Raw genomic sequence first — 23,610 nt, forward strand, 5'->3', positions numbered from 1 at the left:
GTTTATCAAGAGGCAGATCAGGTGGTCTGGTATTCCCATCTCTTTCAGAATTTTCCACAGTTTCTTGTGATCCACACAGTCAAAGGCTTTGGCATAGTCAGTAAAGCAGAAATAGATGTTTTTCTGGAACTCTCTTGCTTTTTTGATGATCCAGCAGATGTTGGCAATTTGGTCTCTGGTTCCTCTGCCTTTTCTAAAACCAGCTTGAACATCAGGAAGTTCACGGTTCATGTATTGCTGAAGCCTGGCTTGGAGAATTTTGAGCATTACTTTACTAGTGTGTGAGATGAGTGTAATTGTGCGTTAGTTTGAGCATTCTTTGGAATTGCCTTTCTTTGGGATTGGAATAAAAACTGAGCTTTTCCAGTCCTGTGGCCACTGCTGAGTTTTCCAAATGTGCTGGCATATTGAGTGCAGCACTTTCACAGCATCATCTTTCAGGATTTGAAATAGCTCAACTGGAATTCCATCACCTCCACTAGCTTTGTTCATAGTGATGCTTTCTAAGGCCCACTTGACTTCACATTCCAGGATGTCTGGCTCTAGGTCAGTGATCACACCATCGTGATTATCTGGGTCGTGAAGATATTTTTTGTACAGTTCTTCTGTATATTCTTGCCACCTCTTCTTAATATCTTCTGCTTCTGTTAGGTCCATACCATTTCTGTCCTTTATTGGGCCCATCTTTGCATGAAATGTTCCCTTGGTATCTCTGATTTTCTTGAAGAGATGTCTAGTCTTTCCCATTTTGTTGTTTTCCTCTATTTCTTTGCACTGATCCATGAATCAAGGCAAATTGGAAGTGGTCAAACAAGAGATGGCAAGAGTGAACGTCGACATTCTAGGAATTAGCGAACTAAAATGGACTGGAATAGGTCAGTTTAACTCAGATGACCATTATATCTACTACTGCAGGCAGGAATCCCTCAGAAGAAATGGAGTAGCCATCATGGTCAACAAAAGAGTCTGAAATGCAGTACTTGGAAGCAATCTCAAAAATGACAGAATGATCTTTGTTCGTTTCCAAGGCAAACCATTCAATATCACAGTAATCCAAGTCTATGCCCCAACCAGTAATGCTGAAGAAGCTGAAGTTGAATGATTCTATGAAGACCTACAAGACCTTTTAGAACTAACACCCAAAAAAGATGTCCTTTTCATTATAGGGGACTGGAATGCAAAAGTAGGAAGTCAAGAAACACCTGGAATAATAGGCAAATTTGGGCTTGGAATACACAATGAGCAGGGCAAAGACTATTAATAGAGTTTTGCCAAGAAAATGCACTGGTCATAGCAAACACCCTCTTCCAACAACACAAGAGAAGACTCTACACATGGACATCACCAGATGGTCAACACTGAACTGAAATCAGACTGATTATATTCTTTGTAGCCAAAGATGGAGAAGCTCTATACAATCAGCAGAAACAAGACCAGGAGCTGACTGTGGCTCAGATCATGAACTCCTTATTGCCAAATTCAGACTTAAATTGAAGAAAGTAGGGAAAACCACCAGACCATTCAGGTATGACCTAAATCAAATTCCTTATGATTATACAGTGGAAGTGAGAAATAGATTTAAGGGCCTAGATCTGATAGATTGAGTACCTGATGAACTATGGAATGAGGTTCGTGACATTGTACGGGAGACAGGGATCAAGACCATCCCCATGGAAAAGAAATGCAAAAAACCAAATGGCTGTCTGGGGAGGCCTTACAGATAGCTTGTACAACTTGTTACAGAACAATACAAAACCTTTACAAGTTTTCAGCTCTTTTTTTTTTCTTCACCCATCATTATGTTTTCTTTGCCAGACTGTGTGTGCTCTGTCACTCGGTTGTGTCCAACTTACGACCCCATGGACTGTAGCGCCCCCCCAGGCTCCTCTGTCCATGGGATTTCCCAGGCAAGACTACTAGAGTGGGTTGTCATTTCCTCCTCCAGGGCATCATCCTGACCCAGGGATGGAACCTGTATCTCCTGCCTTGGTGGGCCCATTCTTGACCACTGAGCCACCAGGAAACTATAATAAATTTAATAATTATGATTTTGTTAGGCCTGTTGATCTAAAGCTTATCTAAAGAGTTGTCTGCAAAAGTTAAGCTTTTCTCCTGAAAGCTGGAAGTGAGGAAAAGAAGCAGTTAAAATAAGAAAAGCATATAGGAAAAAAAGAAATGGAAAGCAGTGGTTGTAGTTTGTAGTGGAGTCTGTGGTGTGGAGGTCCTGGTTGAGCCAGTATGTGGCAGTTGCCTCAGCCACTGAGAACACCCATGTTGGCCGACTCCCTTTTCAGATGTCTTGGCCAGTATCGTTCTACTGATTGGGGTGTGTGGGTCTTAGCAGCTGTAACAAAATTTGGTAGAGGTTAAAAACAGCATTGAGGGTGAGGAAGCTACAGATACTGAAAGATAATCAAGAAATAAGAGATAGAAAATAAAATAATCCTTCCGAGTTGTCAAAAATAACCAATAGTGCAGAAGTGTATATCCTATAGAAGGTAGGCAATTGCTTGTGTCCTCTGAGGAAATCACCCAGACAAGTGTGTATTTTCTTCATGGAGAAGGAAAGTCAAAAGTTCTTGGATTCCTGATAGATAGGCAGTGTACCTCTGAGTGACAGATGGGTCTGTTAGATAGGTCTCTGATAGGGGAGGAATGAAGACTTCGGTTCCTAGCAAAGTAATGAATCTCTTGTTTGGGGGATTGTTGGTGTTGTTCAGTCGCTAAGTTGTGTCTGACTTTCTTCGACCCCATGGACTGCTGCAAGCCCAGCCTGTCTGCAACCTTTATTCACAATAGTGAATCCTCACTATTTCTGGAGTTTGCCCAAGTTTGTGTCCATTGAGTTATTATCAAATAGTATAAAACGTGGTTGCACATGCTTCCTCCACACCCCTAAGCCGTATATAGGCTGTGGTATCACTATCTAAAGTGTGGATGAAGACACTGAATCTGAAATAAAATGATTTTCCTCATCTTATGCTAGTAGGTTGTCAGTTCTTTTGATTAAAGTTCATTGTGTTTTCAAGCCCTGAGGATGCAAAAAAGCTGGAGTTTAACTGCATGCCATTATACGGAAAACTTAAATTTAACCAGAAACCACAATGAGAAAATAAGCAGATTTTTAATTTTGTAACAAATGATTATTTGTTATTAACCGTTTAGGGCCTTAAGAGTCTGCTGTGCTTTTAGGTTATCAAAGAAAGATAAAATTGTATTCAAATGTGTTAATGTTGTGAGTGCTTACTCGTACTAGAGTATTCTTTGGAAAACTAACTCATAATAACTTAAAATGGTAAATTTAACTAATAATAGCCTTATTTTACTCATTCTCGTGCCACTTTTACTTTGAAATTTTCATTAAAAATTTATAAAGTTTATTTTAGTTATGAAGATTATATTTTAAAAGTTAATAGATACTAGGTGTCTGTTCACATTTTGTTTCAGAATTTTCCATTGTCAATTTCCAATTAGATAATGGTTAATAATAATCTTTGCCTCTATATATATGACCCCCTACTCAAATAAACCAAATATTTTGCTTATTTTGAGATTAAATCATTAGCTTATACTTCTTTTCCTGACAAACTATATAATTTTCAGTCTTGCAGAGTCTCTGGTGAGTTTAGATCACTAAGTCTAGAATTTGTTGACTGAATTAATGAATTAAGCAATAGATTAATAGCTTGTTGTTTTTTTTTTTTTTTAAACCACCAGAGATCTTATTTTCACTCTTCAGAAACTAATGATTCACAAATCTTAACCAAAGTGGACCACATTTACGATAATGTTTTGCACAACATTTTTAGCCGATGAAGTGTAAAAATTTCATGTTTGTCTTAGCTTTTCGGTCCCTGAGGTATTAAAAGTGGTGACAGGGCTTCTCTGTTACTGTTTTGCAGCTAGCTCTTTTAATTGATGTTGAATTGTGGCTTTCCATGCACACAGGGTTCAGTAAAAAGGTTGCAGTCGTCTAGCGAGCATTTTTCCTTTAATGTGCTCATTAGTGATGGCAAGTCCAGGTTTCAGCACACGTCAGTAATTTACATTTCATTGCTGAGTGGCTGCCCTTGTTCTAGAGTTGTTTCTAAGCCCAGTGAATATATATTGGGAATAAACAGAGTAGAAGAATTGAAAGCCAGATACCCTGCCAGGCCTTTCAGTTGGTTCTGAAGCTTCCAGTGGATCTCTGATTAGCAATGCATGAAGCAGGATGGAAATGCAAAGATGAGGCTTGCAGAAGTTGTCACAGGTAGGCCACTCCCTTAAATCCCCTTTTTGTGACCACCTTTCCATTTCATCTTCCTCAGGTTCTTCTTTCAAGACAGACTAGCTGTCAAAGTGCAAATACTCTGTTAGACCTCAGAGGTGAACAATAGAGGATTGACCTGGTTCCTTTACCCCTTCTGAGTGTTAAGCCAAGTCTGATTGTTATGCAGTGAGTCGATGTGAGCAAAGCCTTGCTAGGCCTTTAGAGCTCCTAGGGACCCCGTTATTGTGAGGGATCTCTGGGGTGATTCCTTCTGGGATTCATTTTCCCTCTTTGCCTGATTGGTAGCAGCTTGTTCTGGCTTTTGAAAGCTGGCTTAGATCATTCAGGGGTAATCTGTGAAGTCTGTGGGTCAGTGTTACTGCACATCAGGCCAGGTCTCTTGTTACGATGTTGTCCTCGAAACTGGGATGTTAGGGAAAATCCAGAAGTTTCCTTCTCGTAGAAAAACCTGCTATATTAGAAAGAAACATTTTTAGACCTTGGGATTTTATTCTAAGTTACTTTATGCATAGAAACAGTAGCATTAGGAAACACTAGCCTCACTGTCTTCAGAAGGTTAATAATGTAATTCTCTATACATTTTATTTACATATACATGGAAATTCAGGTTTCTTGTGAGAAAGTAGATACTAATATTGCCCGTTGGTTGTTAGTATGGTCACCTGTCTACTTATTTATTTTTCTGATGTTTTTCAAAACATTGAATTTAAGAAGTTTTGTTCAGAATTCATGGTTAGAAGCAAAGGTGAGTGAATTTATGACCAACAATACAATATTGAAAGATGATGAAAATATGTGTTACTATTTTATGGTAAATTGAGTTGGATGTGATTCAGCTCTTAAACATGAACGTATGTTAAGCACGGTTTATTAAATCTTTATATTAGTTTTTTTTTTTTTTTAAGCTAGATTTTAATAGAGGAGCAACATGGAACAATGTAGTTTTTGGAAATTTTTTTATGTGTATGAAGGTAAAGATGGGAATCTTGAGGATGTTAGCTTAGAAATGTTCTGATCAGTTTTTGTAGCCTTTGCAAAAATGTAACCATAAATTTACCTTCTAGATGACGACTTGAAACTATTCCTTTTGGATGCTTGCCAGATAAAAGCCCCATGGGGTTAAGTTCTGGAAAATCACTTGCAAATTTGTGGGGGATATCAGTGACTTTAAATATTTAACTGTCCAAACTGTCATCTACGTGCATTCTGTCTCTGCATTGAGTTAAAAAAAATGAGAAGTTTGCTAGCCAGTTAGAATTAAAGGTGACATCTGCTTTTAATTGGTGTTTTATTTTCTTCCAAGTCAGTAAAAATTCAGTAAGACATGAATTATCAAATTTTGCAATGCTAAGCAACTTGTCAAGTGACAGTCCTACCTTGAGCACTTATACAGATGGAAAGTGTTAAAACGTTGATTAATCGTTCTGAGTTCTGATTATGCTTTTAGAAGGCCAAAGCTTCCATAACCATTGCCAGCTTTCTTGTGTCAGTATTCATTTGTTAATTTTGTAGGCTTTTTTCAATTACTGGCAAATTGCCTCTAGTATAATTAGCACTTAACTAGTTTTAGTGATTCTTGGTTTAGTAGACTTGAGGTCAGATAAAGGCATTATAGAATTCTTATGTTTCTCAAGTCTTATTTATTTAGTAAACTTCTTTGTTAAATTGTTTATAGTAAAAAAAAAAAAAAGAGCTTAAAAAATCTCAAACTGAACTTTAAGATATTCTCTTATATATACTTGTGTTGTTGAGAAGGGAGTATTTGATTCTTGACAAAGGTAGCCTTGCATGGACCCCCTGTTGAAAAAGGAAATTGATTATTTCTGTTTTTGCCATTTCCTAAACATTTTAAGATATAAAACGTAAGAGTAGAGAAATCAGTTCCTTCAAGAAGAGCATATAAAAATAACTCAAGACTTCAAACATTCTCAGACCTAAAAGAGACCAAAGAAAATATTTTCATCATAGTGACTACATTTATATTTTCTAGTTACTGAAAATTTCATCATGGTACTGAGTAGTCTGTTTATAGAAAGTGTCCTTAAAAATTCAACCATGAGGATGATTTTTTTTTCTAATCGTTAATATGAAAGTAGATTTCCTCCTTTTCCTATTTGAACAGATCTGTATATTAGAGGTAGAATTGTGTTTAGAAAGTGGTTAGGACTTACAGCAGCATTTCTCAAATTAGTCTCTTAATATCACTAGACTTTAATATTAAGAAACCTTTAATTCAGGTTTCTTTTTAATTGTCTGCTTTAGAATATCTGATAAATGTTTATGTAGTAATGTGTTTTTGCTGCCAGAAGATGATTGCATTGTTTAATATGATTCAAAATCTGTCCTATTCAGTTACTTGGATGCTGTGTCAATTGTATTTCGACTTAATAACTAGAAAAGATGCTTATGTAAATTAACAGTTGATAAGTAGCATCTTGAACCCAAAGGCCAAGTTTAACAGTTTCTTATACATTTTTAAAAAATATGTGAAAAATAGGAAATTTAGCTCTTCTCTTTAAACTGTACAAAACACTTTTATAGTCATTTCAGTGCCTGATAACTTCAAGGTTCATTGCCCCAGTACATTTTTCAAATTATTTGCTTCTCAATACATAAGGCTTTAATTTACCTCCTACCGACAAACCCCAAATGGGTTTTTAAGAATTTTGAAGGTGGATTGCTACAGTTGGGTTGCAGCAACGGCTTTGATTGCTAACATGAGATTCTTTAAGACTCCCCAAATTTAGAAGGATGGATGGGAGGTTCAGGCAGCATCTTCTGGGCAAATGCTAAGGTGTTTTTCTTTTCAGTCACAGAATTCCTGTTTTCTATAATATGTTTCTTTGAAACCCATGTTAATGCCTATTTCTTTGAAAATATAATTTAGATGCAACATTTAGCTGTATTTTTTCCACTGTTAACTTAAATTTTGGTTTGTATGAGCTTTTTTAATCTTGAATTTTACCTAACATTAGTGAAGATAAATATAAGGTTTGTACCATGACGTACCCTAAAACAGTGCTTACTGCTCCTGTAAATAACTCTGATATTATTAGTAAACGTGGTTTATATACTGATGAGTAATACCACCTTGGGTTCTCATTCTCTTAGAGGTGCTCAGTGTGGCTTTCCTGTCATCCTTTCATGCTTGCGCTGCTGTTAAGAAATGAGAATAGTTGATAGATGTATTTTACTGGAAAGAAGACTGAAATTTATGGCTGGTATTTGAATTGGGGTAATAATTTATTTCTCGGCCCCTAAATACTTACTCGATCTTTTAGGAAACTTGAGTTCACTGTAGGCTTGATTTGTTAATCACTTCTGTGTTTGTGGCTCAGTTTGGTCACTAATACTGAACTTGTTGCTTAATATTCTTGCTTCTCTTTGCCTCCTTGCTTGCAGTTGCTGTTGTTTAAATTGCCAGGCTCTCTTTATCATGTGAGCCTGTCACTCTGTTGACAGTTGATCAGATCAGGGATTAGCGTCTGACCCAAAGGCAGTCGATCTGCGGAAGGCCCTAGGCCCAGGGTGTGTGGGTGTGGATGGGGTCATGTGTGGTGGGGGTTGTGGGTGGCGGTGGGGTGCAGAGAAGGTTGTGACATTCTGAAAGATGAGAAGGAGCGGCCAGCACATGAGGATCTGGGGGTAGACCCTTTCCAGGAAGAGAGAGTGAGGAGGTGTAAATGTTCTGAGGCTGGAAGATTAGCACGTTGGGTAGAGGAAAAGAGGCCCATGTGACAGGAGAATGCATGAGGAGGCATGTGTTACAGGATGTGGTTGGAAAGATGGGCTCAGGGCAGATCCGCGAGGGTCATTGTAAGAAGCTGGGATGTTAACATGAGCAGCTCTAGGGAGACGCAGTGGGGAATTTTAAGCATGTAGTGATGTAATGTGGTGTATTTCTATATTAACTGTAACAAATGCATATCAGACTGGAGAATTATGTGATTAAAAGCAGTTATGATAATGGGAGTAGGAAAAAATGTAAACTATATATAACAAGAAACAGCGCCCTAGAAGTTAGAAGTCTCCTGCTGGTCTTTCTGTAGAAATCTTCCCTCCTTAACTTTGTCTTGCTGCTCCTAGGACATATCTCCCTGTGAAAACAGTGCTGTCTTCTAATTTGTACTTTGCAAATCATCCCCTTTTCAGTAAGCCCCCCCTTACTTAGAAATTAGTCTGAGACCAAGAAACATTCCTCTTCCTGCAGTGACTTATTTCCTTAAGTCTTGATTATTCAGTCTTGAAAAACACCTAGTAAGACCATCCATAGTAACCCTTGACCCTTCAAGTCTTAAGGACAGTCAGGGGAGGGTGTGGATACAAAGGGAGTAGATGGTATCATAGTTTAAGGTGGCCACTTGAAATTCTGTCTCCTTTGATATCTTTCTGCCAGTGTTAATCACTGACGTGTGTGCTCGTTTATTTGGTTGTGTCCAACTCTTTGCGACCTCATGGACTGTAGCCTGTCAGGCTCCTCTGTCCATGGAATTTCCAGGCAAGAATACTGGAGTGGGTTGCCATTTCCTTCTCCAGGAGATCTTCCCGACCCCGGGATTGAACCCGTGTCTCCCGGATTGCCTGCATTGGTAGGCGGATTCTTTAACACTGAGTCACCTGGGAAGCCCGTTAATTACTGATAAACTTCTTTACCTTTCTGTCTGGCTAGCAGGTGATGGTTATACCAAGCAAATGTGCTTTGTATACGGTAGGTGTGGACATGTGCACACAATCACTTAAATTCCAGTGGACAGTTTTTGCCTCTCTAACATTCTTTCCACCACTGATGATTTGTTTAAGCTACTTATAATCATGTTATCTCTTTTGACAATTATTGATTCAAGGATGAATCAGTGAAGGCTCAAGCCAGTTTGGATCAATGAAACAGAATGTGAGGCTTTTCTGGCATTCCTGGGAAAGAAGCTTTCTCATTCATTAGAGAGGCCGTGGTGCTCAAGCTGCACACCACCCACCCCCACCCTTCGGTGAGTGAGAGGGCTTGGTGCATCTGGCAGCCATTTTGTGAGTGTGAGGATAGCCAGCCAAGGACACAGCTGACTTACACAATGGGCCGGATCTGAAAGAGTGGCAGAGAAACCCAGACTTGGGAGATAACCTTTTAGAAGAGTTTGTCTTGGTTTTGAAGGGAGTGTGTGTTGGTGGAGGGGAGAGTCAGGGTGCTTCATGGGTTGACAGCATTTTGTACTTTGTCTCTCTTAGTCGCTCAGTCATGTCCAGCTCTTTGCGACCCCATGGACTGTAGCCCACCAGGCTCCTCTGTTCGTTGACTTCTCCAGCCAAGACTACTGGAGTGGGTTGCCATTTCCTTCTCCAGGGGATCTTCCCGACCCAGGGATCAAACCCGTGTCTCCGTATCTCCTACATTGCAGGTGGATTCTTTACCCACTGAGCCGTTGGGGAAAGCCCTTTTGTACTTGATCAGATATTTACTGAAAAGTCTTCCTGTCCCACTGTGCTGGACACTGAGAAGCTTAGTTTAGAAATAAAGTAGGGCACAGGACTTGCTTTTTCAGGAATCTTATTTATGGGCATTAGATTTTGATTCCTTCTGTCTCTCGTACTGGTTTTGCAGATTGAGAGAACACTCAGTTATTCCTATTCAGTTGAAACTTTCAGAACCAGAGCTTAAAGCATGAATCCTTAGGTTAATAAGTCAGGGAGGCACTGTCAGATCTGTGAGTTGCTTTAACGGTGTTACTGGGCGGCTAGCCCCACAGTGCACATTGTCCATAGGTATTTTGAGGAATCCTGGAGTGAGAAGATTGGGAGCTTTGAGGAAAGTATTGGAAACAGAGACTAAACAGCTGTCGGGTCTTTTGCTCTGTGTTCAGGCTTCATTCTTTGAAATCGTGCTGTTTCTGGAGGACCTATGACATCATCCTGAGTTGTTGCGAATAGCGAGTTAAAATATTTAAAACAACTTTTTTCTATTTTATTTAAAAAGTTATACCTAAGTTGTTGATTATTTTGCTTATGTCTTGACTGTTTAGAACCAACAATGATTATAACTTTTTGTTTCCCAGAACTGTATGGTTTTTATTTTAAACCCATAAAATTATGCTTTTTTTCAGCCTAAGATCATTTCTGTGCTGTCTTCTTATCCAAAAAACCTGAAATCAACTTATATGTTGTTAATTTGCAAAGTCTTTGCTAGACTGGACAACCATCTTGGAAATGGACTGAATCTTTTTAGAGCTTTATTATAGGTAATCTAAGGAAGATAGGGGCTTCCCTTGTGGCTCAGCTGGTAAAAGAACCTGCCTGCAATGTGGGAGACCTGGGTTCTATCCCTGGGTTGGGAAGATCCCCTGGAGAAGGGAAAGGCTACCCACTCCAGTATTCTGGCCTGAAGAATCCCATGGACTGTATAGTCTATGGGGTCGCAAAGAGTTGGACACAACTGAGCGACTTTTGCTTTCACTTTTTCAAGGAAGATAGAAGACTTAATTTCAAATTACTTGCATTTTGTGATGTGTTGGCTTTTTATTTCTTTATAGGTCTTTAAACTATAGTCTAACCTCCTCTTAGGGCTTCCCTGGTGGCCCAGTGGTAAAGAATCCACCTGCCAATTCGGGAGACGTGGGTTCGATCCCTGGATCAGGAAGATCTGTTAGAGAAGGAAATGGCACCCCACTCCATTTTTCTTGCTTGGTAAATCCCATGGACAGAAGAGCCTGGTGGGCTGCAGTCCATGGGGTCACAAAGAGTCGGACACAACTTAGTGACTAAACAACAGCAGCAAGGCTTTTCTTAGGATAGTTGAAATTTGCTTATGATGGATTGGTATTATAGCATGAGAGCACTGTTTTCTGGCTGGTATGGTGGGTGGGTCTTAGCATGCTCTGAAAATGCCTTGACATGTCTTCCCAGGTCATGGAGTTCATCACTGATGACTTGTTTATATCTTCTCCTGACTTCTAATAATTCTCTTTATGCGATTTCTACTGTGGATACTGAACCTAAAAACTCAGACTTTGAAGTTTGTTGTTAAATAGCATTATTAAATCAGAGTTGAAGTCTTTGGTCAAGCTGAGTAATTGCTGTTTCAAAATTCAGTTTTGAAAACTAAAAAACATTCTAAATCACGGAGATTTATAGCATGAAGAGTAGTACTCCAACACACCCTTTTTGTATTGGAAATGAAGTTTTAAGGTAGTAGTAACATGAGTAAACTACTTGAAATCTCCCAGAACTTTGCAGCACTTGGCAGCAGTGATTATACAAGTAAATGTGTTCCTTGGTGGCTCAGCGGTAAAGAATCTGCCTGCAGCACAGGAGATGTGGGTTTGATCCCTGGGTCAGGAAGACCTCCAGAAGAAGAAAATGGCAACTCCAACATTCTTGCCCGGGAAAATTCCATGGACAGAGGAGCCTGGCGGGTTACAGTCCATGGGGTTGCAAAATGAGTTGAACACAACAGCGATTGAACAACAATAACAGTTTTTAAGGTTTCAAGTTCTGGGTAGTTTATCACAGGAAATTGTATTTGGTTTGGTACCTGCCTTACTGAAGACATTTCCATCCCATGTAAGAGTGTCTCCTATGGAAGTCTCCCCTGGATGTCCTGCCAACAAGTCACTTATGTGAAACTTAAAATGAAACTTATTCTTGTAACCAAACCTGCTCTTCAGTTCCCTGTCTGAATTAAGTTTTTTGATCTGCAAACCTTACGGTCAACTTTGACTATTCCCCTTCTCTTGCACTTCCGAATTCTGTCTCCTCCCTACATCCGTTGCTGGGTCCACTATTAATTAGTATCATTGCAGCTCTTCTCGCTGCTTTGCTCTTCACTGAATTTCTGCTGCTGTCATATTACTTCCTCCCTCATTTCTCTCGCCTGGACCACTGATGACTTCGTCTGCTTCAGCATTCTTCCGTGGCTTACTGCTGTCTGTGGAGCCTGTGTTCCTCAAGGTGGCATGCACAATAGTTGCATTTCTGTCTGCCTTCCAACACTGTCTGTGCTTACTTAGCTTCTCTGTAATTTCTGTTACCAGAGTCAGCTGGCTGCTGTAATTGTGTTTAGCTTTCATCTGAAGAGCATCTTTGCTTCTTTGAGAACAGTGGCTTGCTTGCTTGCCTCAACTTTGGCCATGCGATGGAAGGACAAGTAGATTTACAAGAGAGCAGGGTTTTAGGGTGAGAGGAGGAGGTGAAAGGTGTGGGGAAGAGGTAAGGTTAGCTGCTTTAGGAAGGGTTATACCGTCTCAGGACCAAGACTCTTGGAATAATTTAAACACCCGCATATGGGAAGGTGGGTGGGGAGACCTCAGCAGCCAACAGTTGTGAACTGTGACTTCTGGGTTCCTTCACAGTAGGGTAGCAGCTCCCTAGGGTTCCCTCTGTGCTAGGTGCTTTGCATACTGAGTCGCTTAAGCAGTGTTCAGCTCTTTATGACCTGTAGACTGTAGCCCGACAGGCTCCTCTGTCCATGGGGATTCTCCAGGCAAGAAGACTGGAGTGGATTGCCATTTCCTTCTCCAGAGAATCTTCCTGAACCAGGGATGAAACCCGGGTCTCTTACGTCTCCTGCACTGGCAGACAGGTTATCACTAGCGCCCCCTGGGAAGCCCAGTGCTTTCCACTGATGAATTAATTTAACCCTCCCAGATACAGGAACTGAGGCACGGAGTGGTTAAGTACCTTGTCCAAGGCCAACCATATAGTTGGTGGTAGAGTTGGAGTTCAGGCACCTCCACAGTCCCTGCTCTTAACCATTGTACTCTACTGTTTCTAATTCCTGCCTTCCATTCTTTTTTTTAAAAAAAACTATATATTTACTTTTGGGTGTGCTGGGTCTTTGTTGCTGCGCTCGGGCTTTCTCTGGTTGCGGAGTGTGAGGGCTGCTCCCGAGCTGCTGTGCTTGGACTTCTCGTTGTCGTGGCTTCTCTTGTTGGGGGCACAGGCTCTCGGGTGTGGGGCTTCAGTAGCTGTGGCTCCCGGGCTCTTGAGCCTAGTTTCAGTAGTTGTGGCCAGCGGGCTTAGTTGCTGCTCGGCGTGTGGGATCTTGTTGGATGAGGGATCAAACCCGTATCTCCTGCATTGACAGGCGAATTCTTTTCCACTGAGCCATCAGGGAAACCCCTGCCTTTCTTTCGTACAAGAATATAATTTACACTCCTGCCTGACAATTGTTCTGTATGATGCAAGAGCCGTGGGAGGTGAGGGCTTTTAAAGGTGGTGTCAGTCATAACTTGAAAACTTCAAAAGGCCATGCAAGAGGGTATGAGTATATATTTGATGGGACTCACACTGGCTGGCAAAACATTGTAAGTATATAATTTTGCTGAAGTTAATGTTTATGTAGTTGGCATAAAATGATGCTTCATCTATTATATGTGATGTCAGTTTACCCCCTCTTCAGTCACAAGACTTAGACTGAAGGGCAGAGACTGCATTCTCAAGTTTCATTTATCTAGCAGGGTAGAAAGGCCCTGGGTGGACTTTCTGAGAAAGAAACATAAGGTGATATGAGCATGTTAAAATTGCAGCAGTATTTACATCTGAACGGAGGAGGGAGATTCTCTGATGCTGAGAGGAAGAATTTTTGTCTGGAAAGAATTCCCTTGCCTTTTGTTGTCCACGCTGTTGACAGTTGCATCATTGCCACTTTGTATGTAGAAGTATCATCACAGTAAACTTAGGTTGATTTGGCTAACAGTTTCCCTGCCTATGTTTTTTATTCTGGTTACCGTTCCTTTACCAGAGTATACTACTGTACTTCTGTGTCAAGGCAGCCAGGCTGTTTTGTGACTTTAATTGCTTGTGGTATCCTGTCCTCCCAGTTGGTTTGTCAACTAAAAGAGGGCAGTGGTACGTCTTTGTCTTATCCATCATCCTTTCCCTCGAATTAACACAGTGCCTGACACAGAGTGGGTACTTAGCGGGTTTTGTAGAGTGGCCTTACGTGTATACTGAAGTATGCAGTTGGGATCTGATTGTTGTAAGGCTTAAGAGAAGGAGAGGAGACCTTTGGTTGTGTGATTCTCTAGATGTATCGTGATTCTCTAGAGACCATAGAACCTTTTACAGACCAGTGAGTGGGTTGTTCTCTTGAATACGTAAATGTTTGTTTTCCCATGCTGCTTTTTCAAATCCTAAAAATCCAAATTGTCTTTTTTTCCTTCAAATGGTATGCATTTCGTGAAGTCTTCCTTGATTCCCTGGCTAGACTGTTGACCGCGCCTGATGTCTCCTTACATGCTTAGTGCTTTTGCTGTAGTCTCTACCGTCTGCTGTTTTTAATGTTTGGGATGTATAGTTTGTTCTACTAGACTACCAGACAAGTCCGAACCGGCATGCTTTGGAGAGTGAAAGGAGGTGCTAGTCCTGTGGGTGCTGGGGTGATAGGTGTGTCCTGGAACTGTGTCAGGAGGCGTATGACCCTCCCCAGTAGTCAGCACGTGCCACCCGAACCCAGGGTGTGAGGAAGCAGCAGAGTTGCAGATAAAAAACGCTGGTTTGGGTCTTATCTTGTTTCTGCCACTTCACCTATTTAGGCGTGGTGGATATTTGGTTGTATCCCTCAGATCCCAATTTTACTGACATATTAAGTGGAGATGACTAGTTATTTCCTGCTGGTTTCTTAGCCCTGTTTTTTTTTTTTTTTTTTTTTGAGGAAAATGATTAAAGAATACAGTTTGGAAAAGATAACACACCCCAGTATATATAGCAGCACTTTTTACAGTAGCCATGATATGGAAGCATCCTAAGTGTCCATTAACAGATGAGTAAATATGGAAGATGTGGTATATATGTTCAGAAGAACACCACTTAGCCGTAATGCAGTTTTGTTGTTTGCAACAGCATGGGTGGACGTTACGCTTAGTGAAATAAGTCAGAGAGAGACAAATACTATAATTAGATATTACCGCTTTTATGTGGGATGTAAAAAATAAACTAGTGAATATAAAAAGATGGAGACAGACTCACAGATATATAGAGAACAAACTAGTGGGAGAGGAAATGGGAGAGGGACAAAGGAGGGGGTAGGGGGTTAAGAGGTGCAAACTACTGCGTGTAAAATACATGAACTAAAAGCGAATATTGTGCAGTGTAGGAAATACAGCCATTATTTTATAATGACTATAAATGAATTATAATCTATGAACATGTGGTCGCTCTTGTGTGCACCGGAAACTACTACAATGTGAATCGACTACACCTCAGTGAAAAAAACTATGGAATGTTAGAGTAAGGTATTTTATTTCATATGTGTAATTCCAGAATAAATTGAAGACTTCCTAACTTTGTAAACCAGCTGGAACCTGATGTGACTGAAATGTTTATCTATAAAATGGTTTGTAGAGTAAAGTGAGCCTTACTACAGTGGTTTCCTAGACAGTGCAAAATAAGGAAGTAAATAAATACTTAGCATTGTTATTGTTGCCCCACGGGCATGGCTGCGGTCCTAGTGTGATTAGATTGACTAGTTTTCTGTGAATATGGTTTCCTGTGGTCATGTATGGATGTGAGAGTTGGACTGTGAAGAAGGCTGAGCACCGAAGAATTGACGCTTTTGCACTGTGGTGTTGGAGAAGACTCTTGAGAGTCCCTTGGACTGCAAGGAGATCCAACCAGTCCATTCTGAAGGAGATCAGCCCTGGGATTTCTTTGGAAGGAATGATGCTAAAGCTGAAACTCCAGTACTGTGGCCACCTCATGCGAAGAGTTGACTCATTGGAAAAGACTGATGCTGGGAGGGATTGGGGGCAGGAGAAGGGGACGACAGAGGATGAGATGGCTGGATGGCATCACTGACTCAATGGACGTGAGTCTGAGTGAACTCTGGGAGTTGGTGATGGACAGGGAGGCCTGGGTGCTGCGATTCATGGGGTCGCAAAGAGTCGGACATGACTGAGCAACTGATCTGATCTGATTGTTATTGTTAATATTAGTGCATTCCTCGTTCTTTTACTCTCTTCAAACTTTAAAAAATTATTTCCTACCTAAATTTATTTCTACTTGGGTCATTCCGCTACATCTTATTGTCACTATCTCTTCATTGTATCCTTGTTAATAACCAGAATAAAGGGTGAAGTAACAGGTTGGCCACTCAGACTAATGCTGAGTAGGGTAAGGAATTACTTAGTTACTCTAGGCAATTAACTGAACATCATGATCTCTGCTTTTTTTTTTTTTTACATTCCATTCATTATTTGAAATAAGCTTTCTAATGTAGGCTGTACTAGAGCACAGCAATTAAATCTGCTAACAAGACAATCCTCACTGTAGGTAGAGCATGCTTTATTCAAACCATATGACTCTTGTTTCCATCCAGCGGTGGTATTGAAAACTTGATGTGTTCCAGAAAGCAGTAAATTTAGTACAGTATGTGGAAGGACTTCTAGTTGTAGCAAATTTTAAAAGAAATTCGAGTTTTCAAAAGAGAGTACATAATTCAGATAATGTGCCAGACTAATTGAAAAAGTTTAAAAATTAAAGTTAATATCTAATGTTTGGATTAAACACAAAATCTCTAGCCTTTCACAAGTTTTACCAGCTTACTACTAACAGTAAATGTTAATGGCTTGTGAGGAATGAACAGGAAGGTGAGCCAGGAGGCATCTACATTAACATTCCCTTATGCTAATTGAAGTATTATTAAATCTTACTTTTTTTTTAAAGACTTAAACTGTAAAATTGCTCATCTAATTCCATAGTTGTTATAAGGTATATTCCAGAATTGAACTGGAAAAATTAGTTTTCAATCCAAAGTACCAATCAATTTTAGTATTCATGAAACAATAAAAAATAATTTGATCAGGGAAAAATGAAAGCAACTCATTTTAAATTTTCAGATTGTTGAGCTATAAAAGTATTTCGTGTGACGTGCAAAAGAAGGAAATTACATTTCATAACGAAATAATTCCTATGACCAGGAGAACCTTAGCAATACACAACCATATTTAATTATAAAGCTTCCGTGCTGGGATTCATGGGGTCGCAAAGAGTCGGACGCGACTGAGCGACTGAGCGACAGAACTGAACTGAATCCTCTTAAAAAATACATCTAGAAGAAATACTTTAACATTTGTGTCTGCATCTTTTTTTAAAAAAATTTATTTTACAATAACATATATTAGAAATATTGGAGCACAGACATATTCCTACAGGTAGTCCTGTTAAATAGTAATTAAACTCTATATAATCATTGTATTTAAAATAGAATTTCTTATGGGTTTTAGACAACTGGGACTTCAAATCATGAGTGTCATAGTTTGTTCAATCCAGTACTTAATGATTAAGAGTTCAAGGTTTTACATTAATAATTTTATATGAACAAATTTAAATTTTTATATATTCAAATGTTATTTTATTTATTTAAATTATTTATTTACATATTTCAAACATCACGTAAGAAGATCAGTCTCTATGAAAATTCAACAAGAAGTTCACAATTGTGCCTGCATCTTTAATTAAGGCATTATTACTGTTGTTTTATTACAAAGCAAAAATAAGCTTAACTTCTGGAAAATGCCAGGTAGCTAAATGCTAACAGTTTCATCCAAGCAAATTTAATGTCATGAATTGATCATCAACATTTTCCTAATATTAAAAAGATATATATTCTAATATTAAAACTGGAGTTTCTTGAAAGAAAGAAGGCTAAATTTATCTCAAAGATCGACTTTTTAGTTAATTCTAATTTTCTGTGTTTACTGCTAAAGAAGTTACTGAATTCATTTTCTCTGGGTGTCTTCTCTTTCGCTTTTCTTTGATTCTGACCAGAGCAACCAGTCTGAGATTTTACATGATAAAGGAAGTCTGTGAAACTAATCCTAGAAACCTCTTTTCTGTTTTCTCACATAACACCTCCAGGCACCAAAAAGACGGAATACTTCATCTGCATTCTTAAACATTGGGAATTTAGAATGCTTCTTTCATCTGGAAGTGTTACTGCATTTACATTTCCTCGAAGATAAAAAAAAAAAAAAGGTTAACAGCCCACTCAGGTTTCTGTTAACTCATCTCTTCTTAGTGTCCTGATCTGCACACAGAGAGTGTAGAATGTGGAAGCTACTACACAGCCTCTCCTTAACAATCATGGAGACTCTGGAAATAGTTATCAGTGCTGATTACCGGGAAATAAAAATAAGAAATCAGATGTGCACAAAAGCATGGCAGACACTAACAGACTTCACTCTTAGTCTTTTAAAATGAAAGGAACATTTCCATAATTAATAGCAGGCGGATTCTTTACCCGCTGATTCACAAGGGAAGCCCAAGAATACTGGAGTGGGTAGCCTATCCCTTCTGCAGGGGATCTTCCCGACCCAGGAATCGAACCAGGGTCTCCTGCATTGCAGGTGGATCCTTTTACCAACTGAGCTATCAGGGAAGCCCAGTACAGAATATAGAAACCTGAATTTCTAAAAGTAGAATGTTTTCCACCTGAGCTTAAAAAGTTTACCCACCCAAACACAAAGATATTTAGATATTTTTAGTTTGTTTATTTAAATGATTTCTATTAAATTAGTACTGAAAACCTCTTCTTTGCCCTAAGAACCTTTGTCAGAAACCCACATCATTTAGTAAAAGGCACTTAACAGTTTTTTGAGTTGACAATAGCTGAAGAATAGAAATGGAAACCATCCCACTCACTGTCAAATATTAGAAATAGAAATTGTCCTATTGCTGTTTTGTCTACTTCCTATGCATGAAAAGCAAGGTTTTATATTCCTTAACTAGAAAACCTGACTTCTGCCAATTGTTACAGTGTGAAAAGTTACCACTATTCTATTTCCCTAACTAAATATTGTACATGGCTATGATCTGGAAGTAATAACATCACTTGAGTGCATTGGGCCAAGTATACACTTAATACAAAATATACATTAGACTGAATGAAATCCAGATACTGGTCATATCACAAGAGAAGGACACAGTTTCCTTTGGTTAAACCAAGTCATAGTGTATACAGTGTACCCTCAGTTAAATGCAGCTTGTAAGCACGTCAGTAGATTTCAGGTGATCTTGCAGTTAGCATCCCAAACAAATTGAAGAACTTTGCTGGTTTATAAGTTTATGTTGAGAATTTTAAAGAGCCTTTTCTTCCCCTTCCACTATCCACCCCCAGCAACAGTCAAGTTCTGTAATATTCTTATCCTAATGAATCACTGTAAATTGGGTTCTTAATTTGCAGTGAACAGACTAGCGCTTGAAGAAAACGACTCCTACAAACGTAGGGGGTGGGGGCTGATGGAACCTTCTTCTGGGTGGTTCTGCACCTCTCTCATGGACGCCCTGCAGTCAGTGTGGAGGAAAGCGAATTAGGGTTTGTATCCTGATCTTCTCGAGTGTGCGCACTGTACAGCCTGGGACTCCCAGTAAATGCTCATGCACACCTTGGACCCAATACTGGGGGTGAAGACCCGGCCGACTGGTGTTTACCCATGACCGTGAACACTACGCTATGAATGTTTTTCCCATCTCTGTGTTCACATGTTCTCCTTTTTATTTCTAATTATTGTTTTGAAAAGTACCCTGAGGGTAGGTTCAAAGCCAACTACCCAGACAGGTTTCAACACTGATGTCATGATCTGAGAGGAGAACCCTTCCATCTTCTACACGGTAACTTGTTAGAGCCCAAGTGCCAACTTGGCTGAAATTCCTTCTTGGTACTGAATTGAGGTCTTTGGTTTTAACTTAAAAAGCTGAGTAACATTGCATCAAAATACCAGAAGTGGTCTCATTGGAAGCAAAAACTAAATAAATCAGTTTGTAGGTTGCATGTGTGACATTTGCAATATAGTATAATATACTGTGATCCAGTGTTAGTTGCTCAGTCATGTCTGACCTTTTTTGACCCTGTGGACTGTAGCCTGCCAGACTCCTCTGTCCGTGGGATTTCCCAGGCAAGAATACTGGAGTGGGTTGCTGTTTCCTTCTCCAGGGGATCTTCCCGACCCAGGGATAGAACCCGTGTTTCCTGCATTGCAGGCAGATTCTTTACCATCTGAGACACCAGGGAAGCCCCACTGTGACCAAGAATGTAATGGAACGCAGCTTCTGGCACCTGATCCACAGCGAGCAGGGTTTGCCACCGGCAGTGAAGCAGAGGCAGTGAAAGAGAGGGGAGGACGGCTGGAGGACGGGTTCTCCCCGAGGGGTTCTGGTTTCATCCCAGATGGGACAGCAGTTCGGTCCTCCTCCACTGACGGACCAGTGTTCCACTGCTCAGAGAAAGCAGTCCAAGCTCATCTGTGACTTTAGCGGTGCTCATGGCCACAGGAAGGTCTTTTTTTTCTTTGCAAAGAACTAGTCAGACGGAATTCCAAATCAACCCTCCCTCCTGTCTTCTTGTGAGCTCTTCCCGGACCTCATCCATACAGCACGATCTGTGTATTCTGGAAGCAGCGATGCTGCCAAGGCTGGATGCTGTCCGTGTCATCCCGCAAAGGTGATGCTTCTCTACTTCATCACTGTTACTTTTTACCTAGAGTGGCAGCAGTTGCTGACAGTTCATCAGGCTTCAGTTTGTACAAAATAACCATGTACTGAAGCCTTCCAGCCAGACATGAGAATGCCCCTTCCTTCCTTCCCTGCCTTTCTCTCCTTCCTTTCTTTATTCTTTTTCTTCCTTTACTTCCCTCCTTTTCTCCCTCCCTCCCTCTCTTTTTCTTCCTCTCTCTGTCTCTTTCTTTCTTTTTCTTCCTTCCTTTTTCTCTACCTCCTTCCCTCCCCCTACCTTTTTTAAAAGCCAAAAACAGGTCCCTGAAGAGGTTAGCAAGCTTGTCTGAGCAACACCTCACTTCCTGGTCCCAGTGTTGGTTTTACTCCTATAAGCTGGTGGCTACTCTGAACACATTCTCAAAATTTTTATTTTGGAAATAAAAGGCAGATACAGAAGAAAACTACACAGAACACACGTGGGCTTGCTTAAGGCGAATAATCATGTAACCATTTTATAGGTTCGGATGTCAGACATCAGCCCCAATAGTAGAGTGCCTGTCTACATGACCCATCCCAATCCCAACCTCCAGTCTCTCCCTGTACATACAAACTGCTTTGATGTTTACAGTAATCCTTTTCTGGCATTATAAAACAATTGTATTGTCCAAGTGTGCCTCCCTGGACTTTGTGATCTGTCTTGCCCATTTATTTTCAATTTTGATATGTCTTCTAAGTTTCTCTCAAGCCATAGCTTCTCCTTGCATACATTTCTCTTCCTTTATAGTTTATCTGTTGAATAAACCTTGGGCTTTTTGACCCATAAAGTGTCTCTCAGTCTTGATTTAGCTGATGGGATAATCATGGCATATAATCATGGCACGTAATCATGGCACCCTTCAGTGTTTCCTGCAGGCGGGTCCCATCCCTGAATCCAGGTTGCCAGACTTAAGTTTCAGTTCCTTTAACCAAGACTGTAGGAGGCACAAGTCTTGTTAGTGGCTTTTAAGGTCTAAGCAGCCTTTGACGCTTACTATTCCTTCATTAGATTGCAAAAATGGTGATATTTTAATTCTAACATCTTTTGCATTATTTAATTGGAGTATCTTTATAAAGAAGCTCTTCCCCTCATTGTTTGGTTTCCTAGTGGTGGAATTCATATAGAAAGAGCAAGATAGTGTATAATTCTTTACCCTGGTTTGTAGTTTTTGAGGTAGTAAGTTGGTTCCTTACTCGGTTAACTTCCTTCAAAGTTAACCAGGTCTTTGTAAAAGTATCACTATGAAGTCATAGATTGAGACATGTTCTGTAGGTTTAAGTCTGCTGAAATTACTAGTGAAGCTCCAGTTGCCACTGTTTGGCTGGAGGGTGCCTGAGTTGGCTCCTGATCTTCTTGACTTGACTCTCATAATCTTTTATAGCTTCTCAGCCCTGATAAGATATTCTAGGCTCAAGTACTGTATTTCTTGCTCCAGGCCTTTAATCAGGTGACCTTTTTAGATGCATTGGTTTCTTTTAATGGTATTTGGAGCAATGGCACTCCACTCCAGTACTCCTGCCTGGAAAATCCCATGGATGGAGGAGCCTGGTGGGCTGCAGTCCATGAGGTCTCTGAGGGTCGGCCACGACTGAGCGACTTCACTTTCACTTTTCACTTTCATGCATTGGAGAAGGAAATGGCAACCCACTCCAGTGTTCTTGCCTGGAGAATCCCAGGGACGGGGGAGCCTGGTGGGCTGCCGTCTATGGGGTCGCACAGAGTTGGACATGACTGAAGCGACTTTGCAGCAGCAGCAGCAGCAGCAGAGGGTAAAGCGTCTGCCTGCAATGCGGGAGACCCGAGTTCGATCCCTGGGTCGGGAAGATACCCTGGAGGAGGAAATGGCAACCCATGCCAGTACTCTTGCCTGAAAAACTCCACGGAGTGTCGCCTGAGGAGTCTGGTAGCCGACAGTCCGTGGAGTCGCAGAGTCGGACGCGACTGAGTGACTTCGCTTCACTTTCACTTTCACCTTGTGTGGCAGGCATGATCATCGCTGCTAATAGTTGTTGTTTCTAGGCTTTTTTAATTTATAGGCAAAGCAAATAAAATGTGTATTCCTAGAATTTTAGCATGTTTCATGTTACACATGTTTATTACATATACTTTATGTTATATTAACTTATAGTAAAAGAATATATGACATCAATATAGTTAATATGTGTGTATTTAGATATAATGCTGACCTCAACCCCAAGTAGGGTATATATAACACAAATTTAATATCTAAAATAGATATAATAAATATCTACATCAATGAAATATGGAACAGTTTTGTAATAGGTGGTGATATCAAACTATAATTAAATATAGCCTGTATTTTATGTGAGATAGGAATACGAACTGTGATTGTAGTAATACTAGGTTGGTCAAAAAGTTCATCTGGGCTTTTCCATACGATGTTACAGGAAAACTTGAATGAACTTTTTGGCCGAACCAATACTTTCAACTAAAATTCATGATTATAGAACTTTTACTTAACCTCTTCTTTGTTAACTTGTATCTTTATCCTTCCATAGTTAGAATTCTGACTTTCATGGATAGAAGAAATGATATAATTAAAATACCTCCTAATTATTTGTCAGTAGTACACACACAGCAAAGGATAACAATTATAATACCAATATAAAAATTTACTGAAAAATTTAAAAAGTTTTACACATCTCCCTATTCTCCTACACTTCCAAAAATAGTTCCACTGTATTTATAATGCCAGAAAATCCAACTATTGCACTTGCTATATTCGTGTTCTCTTCTTAGCCTTCATTTAGGTTTGGTTCAGCGAGTAACTGCAGAGTTAGTCTCCAGGTTAGTCTCTCTGTAGCTGTTTTGGTTTCCTGAAGCTCAGTCTCTAGTATGGGCAAACCGTTTCTGTGAAGAGCCA

At 40.0% G+C, this 23,610-nt stretch overlaps 1 protein-coding gene and 1 non-coding gene across 6 annotated transcripts in view; one reads left to right on the forward strand and one right to left on the reverse strand.

Annotated features, from left to right (window-relative positions):
- The window catches only part of PCCA (propionyl-CoA carboxylase subunit alpha), a 420,685-nt gene that overhangs the window by 128,611 nt on the left and 268,464 nt on the right, over positions 1 to 23,610 (forward strand). The window lies entirely within an intron of this gene.
- Positions 23,097 to 23,155, reverse strand: MIR2285AQ-2 (microRNA mir-2285aq-2). Its single transcript, NR_162261.1, has one exon. It is a non-coding gene; the product is annotated as a microRNA mir-2285aq-2 (primary transcript).

This window comes from Bos taurus, chromosome 12, assembly GCF_002263795.3.
Source record: "Bos taurus isolate L1 Dominette 01449 registration number 42190680 breed Hereford chromosome 12, ARS-UCD2.0, whole genome shotgun sequence".
NCBI classification, from domain to species: Eukaryota; Metazoa; Chordata; class Mammalia; order Artiodactyla; family Bovidae; genus Bos; species Bos taurus.